The sequence below is a fragment of the Anarrhichthys ocellatus genome, unplaced genomic scaffold (assembly GCF_004355925.1).
Source record: "Anarrhichthys ocellatus isolate YVR2014 unplaced genomic scaffold, GSC_Weel_1.0 scaffold2489, whole genome shotgun sequence".
Taxonomy (NCBI): domain Eukaryota; kingdom Metazoa; phylum Chordata; class Actinopteri; order Perciformes; family Anarhichadidae; genus Anarrhichthys; species Anarrhichthys ocellatus.
The window spans coordinates 1-7,182 of NW_022282463.1; the positions used below are offsets into that span (position 1 = coordinate 1).

Here is a 7,182-nt window from a genome sequence, read left to right on the forward strand (position 1 = left end):
TGTATATGTATGTGTATATATGTATATATATCAATCCTAACATGTATATACAGGAGATATAAAATATCTCCACAATGGACATGCCGTTATGCCATCTTAAATCTAACACAACGACCTCTGCTGGTACACAGGACGTATGACACACCGTGCTCACTGGTTGACAATTATACTCGGACATAGATACATCACCGTTACAGGGATACAGGATAATTATATCAAATATAAAAGATACAAAACATTATACACTTGTTGCCCAGTATAGGTTTTTTTAACAGAGTAATCTCAAATATATGTACTGTTCTGCATAGATAGTGCCACTGCTCTTAAGGCGCAGAGATGTGGACTACTGCCTTTTAATTTTAAGAGGTAAAAGTAAGGCTAAATAGATAATAAAAGAGTTGTGTGTGTTAGTATGCGCCTCCACCCTAGGTTAAGGGTTAATACTAATGTCTACAGGTTCCAGGAGCCGGGCCCTGTATGAGCAGATGTGTGTGTGTGTGCAGTCTGTGCACTGTTTGCGCAGTCTCAGACTGTGCATCGATCCATGACACTAACCACAATGCCTTCCTGCTGATGTTGCAATAATTACCAAAGCGCTTCTGCCTGTCAACCTGGCCATCTGGAAAGTAGCTACAATCCCTCTGATGGCCTCGTGCTGAACCCATTACCCTGTATGGCGGCATGTAAATCATGTTTTTGGTCTTTTCGTTAATTGTTTTTTTAAATGGTGCATCTAACGCCTCATTTTATGACCAGGGAATTACAGCCCTTCCAAGAGATCACAATTTGGTGACTATCAAAACTTTCCCTTTACATTTCTTTAGGACTTTTCTTAATTTCAAAATATCGAGGACACATAATCCGTTTGTTTTTGTTGCAGTTGGTGTGAGGTTGACCCACAGTTTTGGGTAAAATGCTTGGACTTCCTACAGACACACAGGAATACCTCTCCAAGCTTATACCCTTACATGGATAATATCTGTTTCACAACAATCACTCTTTGATTATATTTCAGTACATTTCACAGCTAACATGCACATGAGCATTTGAACACAACACCTCCTTCCTCTTCCTACCCCTCACAGGCAGAGGTGTTCAATGCGTTCAGGGAGTTCTTCCAGGCAGCGTCGTCTCGACCAGCTCCGTGTGGTGTATGTCCCTACCCGTCATCCCGGGCCATCTACGCTGTGGACCTCATGCTAAAGTGGAGTACGGGTCAAAAAGGTGAGCGTTGGTTCTTTACATGATTCAACAGCATTCTAAAGAAGTATCTGCTAACGTTATAGTGTGAGCCTCAAGGGATCGGAGCTCGAGCCCAAACTAGGAATGCACCAATCTGACTTTTTCTGTCCATACCTGGGGTTAAGGTACCGACACCGCTGTTTAATAAATACGCTGTATGCCTCATTCTTTTGTGTAAGGCAACATCAGGCTTGACTTACACATTGCTTTACTAACTTTGTAAAACAAAATGTAAGAAATAAATACATATATATAAATGAACCAAATTGTTATTTATCAAAAATAACGGCATCCGATACCAGATCGGTCCGTTGTCACAGATAGCTCTACTTTCTGCTTCGCTCAGATGTTGATACTGAAGAGGTTTCAACTTTCAAAATTGGCATAACTCTTCAGCCCTTCCAACCATATAAATAGTGCCTTTATCAGTGAACTATTTGTCACAGTCGCATGATTGCGCATGCCAAGTTACAAAAATTCAGAGGTGCTCAACCAAGCACCGCACACCGGCAAGTAAAAACTACCCTTTACTCCTTCCTTCGTAAAGTACCCGGCTTGGAACAGAAACTCTGAGAGCTGCGACTCTGCTTCCGTTAGTGTTCTCCATTTTGAAAAAACTTGAGTTACTATAAATTCTGTGTTACATGCATACACAAGTCAAAAGTTCACAGCTTCCTCATCTGTTCGACACGGAACACGCATACCAAACAGGCCGGTGAACAGTTCAAGCGCACTGCGGGCAGAGTGGAAACATCAGCACTCACTGATGAGATTAACAGGCAGCCTCAGAGACGATCAACTCTCAAGTGTTTTTTCTGCTGTGCTGAGCTCGCACCAAACCGTGACTCCAATTCACCTTTTTCACGTCTCATTGGCCAAGAGCCTGTTTTGGTCACTAAATTATTACTTTAATAAAGAATGTGCTTCAACATCAGGGCTCTGTGGCCCAAACTGCTTTTCAGGTGCTACAAGGTAACCTTAGATTTTCTAAACTTAACATTTGCATTGCGAAACATTTGCATCAGCTCCACCCATGGAAGAAGAACAGAAACAACCAGGTGCTCAATGGCAATGGAAGAGGAAACACCACCATAGTTCTTGTTTTGCAGTTTGAATAAAGAACACTCCATAACATAGTAAGCTGTTAAAAAACATTTTTAGAGACATTTACTAGTGACAAATCATTTTTTGAGGATTTTTAATCAAGGGTGCTCAGAACCCCCCACACACCCGTATTTCACACACTACCTATGTGTAGCTCAAGGTCTCCTTTTTTTGGCCCCACACACACACACACACACTCTTTTTTTCTTTTAAGATTACTTGAAGCGAGACCATTTCTCTTTTGAAAGAAGACATTTTTCTCTGAGATCAAGATCATGCACTTACATCTTATTTCCTTATTGTGACCTAAATCATACCGGGTTACACCTACAAGATATTGGCAGACATTTTCACCCCCGACTCAAATACTGACACTTGTGTCAGTGACCCTCAGACTTACAAACCTAAACACAAGAAAAAGACACAAAGGGACTGACCCCTACATACAAACAATAGGAATTCCCTGGACCTTCACAACTTGTGATTGCCATTTAAAGTATATTCTCACATAATATAGACTAAACAATTAGTCAAATATTTAAATGCATTCTAATATGTGTTGTAATGGTACATTTCTACTTAGTGTATATTGTGTAAATGCTGAACGTGCTGGTACTTTTGCTGTGAACTCGGTACACCTTCACCCTTTGTGTTAGTGTACATGCTCAAATGTGTCTTGCTGTTGTGCTAATGGAAATATTATATTCTTATGAGTAAACTGTTTTATAACTTGTTATTGTACAAGCTATCATAAGCTTGCGTCATGTAGCTTGTGACCCATGCAGCAGCTGCCTGCCTGCACACATATCCTCTTCATCTGTGTGTTGGATAACAAGTACTTACTGTATATTCACATGTTCTATGCCTTAAGGATAAAACGTATATATCTGTGTGTCTGTTGTTACACAGATAAAGCACATCTTTTACTTCTTTAAATGCTGTGGCGTACATGGCCTGAAACAATTCCAGTATACAGGCCCCCACCCTTGATCACTCTTCTATACAACTCTGTATACTCTGTGTGTTTAAGTATGATTTAAAAGACAAGCTGTGTTTCACGTTATCCTTCATTTCAGCTTAAAAAGACTCAACAGCGGGTGAAATCATTTTCCACCACAGTGTTAAAAAATGCAGTATTTTCCCTTCTGTGGATGTCTTTGTTTAGGATACTAACCTTTTACAACACACGTTTCTGTTCTGTGTAATCGTCTCATTTGTGTGCGTTCTGATCCTGGGTCAGGTGAGCGAGTCATGCAGCCTCAGATCCTGGAGTTCAACTTCAGCCCAGACTGCGCCAGGGCCTGCCTCTACCACCCCTCCTTCTACAACCACATGTTCCAGACACTGTTCCTGGATCAGCCCGAGCACTGTCCGGTCACACAAATAGCATGATCGACTCCACTCTGTCTTTCTCTGTCACCGGTTTACCACCTACATTCTAGTTGATATTAAAAGCTTATGAAACACGTTTGCCTCTGTAACTCAATTCCTCGTGAATCTTTAAATCATTACCTTTTTTTTATTTTAATAGTTATTACAAGGTTGTCCTCTGAACCTGATGGTGTTATGAACTTGGTGGTGGTGATTAAAACTCAAACACTGCTGTACACAATGAGAAGCAATAAAACCATGTTTGGATTATACATGATTGTGATGAAACTTAAGTATTCAGTTACCTTTCCCCTCCTCCGCCCACCTTCCTGTTCATCACTTCTTTCCTTCCTTGTGGCTTCACACGTCGGTCGTCTACTTGAAGAGGAGAGAACATTCAGACAGAAATAGATGAACATCTGCTTAGTTGTAAAAAGGGAAGTTTAAGCAAGCAGCTCTAGATAAAGAATGTGCAGAAGATGAAATCTGTTCATTCGATGTGTGATTAGATATATGACCATGGGTTTCCGCCAGAAAAGTTGTTTGGCCCTGTGGCAAGCGTCGTTTTAAAAATTCTTTAATGTATTTTTCTTTGTTTCTGTGTTATTATTCGGTTAATGCTGACTTGTCAGTGATTTTCTACCTGGTGTAGTGTAGATGTATCTTTACTCAAGTAGACCGGGCCTTAATTCTATAATCTGGGTATTTATGTGTGTGTATTTTTTATCTTTGTCCCAATTAATAAATACATGTTTAACTTTAAAAGCTCAGAACCAACATCAATAGCATTTGTCATGTGGATTTAATTTCAATACGACTAACAATAATAAACTTTTGGATTCCAGACATCTCTCCCACCACTTGAGACATTGAATTGCCTCGTCCAGGTGCCTTATCATCCCCTCCCCCTCAGTATGAAGGTCAGAGCTGTGAGGTGTCTTTCTCCAAAAGAAAACACTAATGCAGCCACATCCAACCAGTCTTTCAACCCCAGAACTCCTTTTTTTCACTGAAATATTTTTCCCTAAAATGGATGTTTAATGAACTCAAGTTTGACCTTTATAACCTATCTACTTTTTTAACACTGTATTGTGTTTAACATGAAGTGACAATAATAGACACTCAGAGCAGCAACTAACCCAAACCCAAACTAAGGAGATAAAACCATATCCAAAGCATCCAACCTCCACAATGAAATGTTGAGTGTCCGAGATAGCAAGGATGGGTGCAGAGGGCCCCTCTGCCTCTGCCTGAAGGATCCACTGAAACTTGACATGTCGTGAGGTGAGAGCATGAAGAGGGACACCAACAGAGCAAAAGTTTCTGATGAAACGTCCGTAAAAGTTGGCAAAACCTAGGAAATGTTGAACTAGCTTTCAACTTGTAGGCGTGGGCCAATTCGCCACAGCACTGACCATAGAGGGGTGGGTCAATGACATGACATGCATATTTTTGTGTCCGAGTCCACTACTTCCTTTTAAAATAATTGTATCAATTCATGACATATCAGTTCATTCTATAAAACCTATCCGGTTTTGATACATTTTCAGTACAATCAAATAATATATATTATTTTATGTTTTGGCACCTCAAATGCTGAAAATGTCAGGCGGTGCACCTGTCCTAGCAGATGAACAGACTAAGAAAACTATTAAAAAAGGTATTTAAATGATAATAAATTACTATGGCATGCTTTTATTGTTGAAACGACAATTAAAATAAACCAACTTTTTACAAATGCCAATAGTTTTAAGCTGTTGCGATAATTTAAAAACTTTTGTCCAGCAATTTGAATGTTCTCAAATGTCAGGGTGGCACAGCTGTAAAGATGGGACTTTTATTATGAAATGAAAGTACAGAACAGTAAACAGGATATTGCATCTTCAAGAGGACCTCAACTGACCTTTATAGCAGAGTGAAAATGTTTTTATATCTCTTTTGAATATTGATAAAAACAGCTACTTCCAATTTATAGGTAGAGTGGTTCAGTTTCCATGTCAGGGTGGTACAAACAATGTAAAACTAGAAACATTTTATTTTATCATAAATGTCTTTATTCTATTTAAAATGTATATGTATGAAGTTGTTAGCAAGAACAAAAGCTAATGCTAGTGTCCTAGTAGATGCCTGTTTAATGTGAAATCAGTTGCAAATGTCAGGTGGCGCAACCAGTAAATCAGGTGGTGCAACTGCAGAGAATGTCACTATGATATATTTAAAGCTCTAACTTTATTTACTATTTTTTTCAAAAGTTTAACAGTGTTTAGTTAACATTATACACTTTCAAATTATTTTCATGATATTAATGAATATTGTTTAACTATTAAGGATACCACTGTCAAGTAAAGCAGAATCAGCAGGACACAGGGAGCCGACAAGTCCTGTATGGAGTGTGTGCAAAACGCTGCCATAATGAGGTAGAAGTTGCAACACCCCAGGTGGAAGCGACTGTGATTTTGCCTATTCCAGTTATGTGCTAAACATGATTACTATGAAATATTTACTACTTTTAATTAAAATAGACTGACTAAAAAAATTATGTATTTGAAAAAAAAAAAAAAAATGCAAATTTTCTGCATATTTCCTGTGATTACATTGTCAGGTGGCACAACTGATAAATGTCATGGTGGTGTGACCAGGTAAAACATTAATTTAAAGCAATAAATAATAGGTTGAAGTGAATTTTTTTTTGCTTAATATGATGTGAAGAACTATTGTATTGAATGTATTAATTTGAATATTTGTATTATGTTTGAATGTTTGAATGTAAAATCAAATGTTAAATATACTAAATATTTGGCCAAGAGAACACAATTATGATAAATTATTGTATATATATAAAACACAACCACAAAATATGTGTTAGACACTAAGGGATACTTGTCAAAAATTTCAGTTTGAATAAATATTAGGAAAATATATATTTTTTTTTATAAATATGTGGTTACGCCACCTGATATTTTTTAGCCTGTGAAGTTAAAAAATGCTTAAAAAAAACTATTTAAAACACTATGAAAAGTTGGTTCACAACTTAGACTTGTTTCACCACATTGTTCCAGACACAGAACTATGCATTTTGAAGATAATTTTAAAAATGAGCTTTTTAGAAGCCTTATTTGTCAATGACCCGGGTCAGTCTGTAGTTTGGGGAAAGGATAAAGCCGAGGAAAGCGACAGTGGGGGTGTGAAGGTCGCACTTCTCAGTCCAGGCAGGTGTACCTGATGCCAACATGTTTGGGGGTTTCCAAAGTGTATTTTTAAAAACTTTAATTATACATTCAAACATCCCATTAACACCAATTCAAATATGCGATAGTGCTCCAGCTAAGGGTTCCATGTTGGCCTGTGTCATGGAAGAAGAATTCTCTCTCTCTCTCTCTCTCTCTCTCTCTCTCTCTCTCTCTCTCTCTCTCTCTCTCTCTCTCTCTCTCTCTCTCTCTCTCTCTCTCTCTCTCTCTCTCTCTC

The 7,182-nt window shown here is 38.4% G+C and overlaps 1 long non-coding RNA gene across 1 annotated transcript; it reads left to right on the top strand.

The window, feature by feature from the left end:
• The first annotated feature begins 46 nt into the window (after window positions 1-46).
• LOC116378371 (uncharacterized) lies at window positions 47-4,482 on the top strand. Its single transcript, XR_004212296.1, has 2 exons — window positions 47-1,224; window positions 3,587-4,482. It is a non-coding gene; the product is annotated as an uncharacterized LOC116378371 (long non-coding RNA).
• Window positions 4,483-7,182: the final 2,700 nt, after the last annotated feature.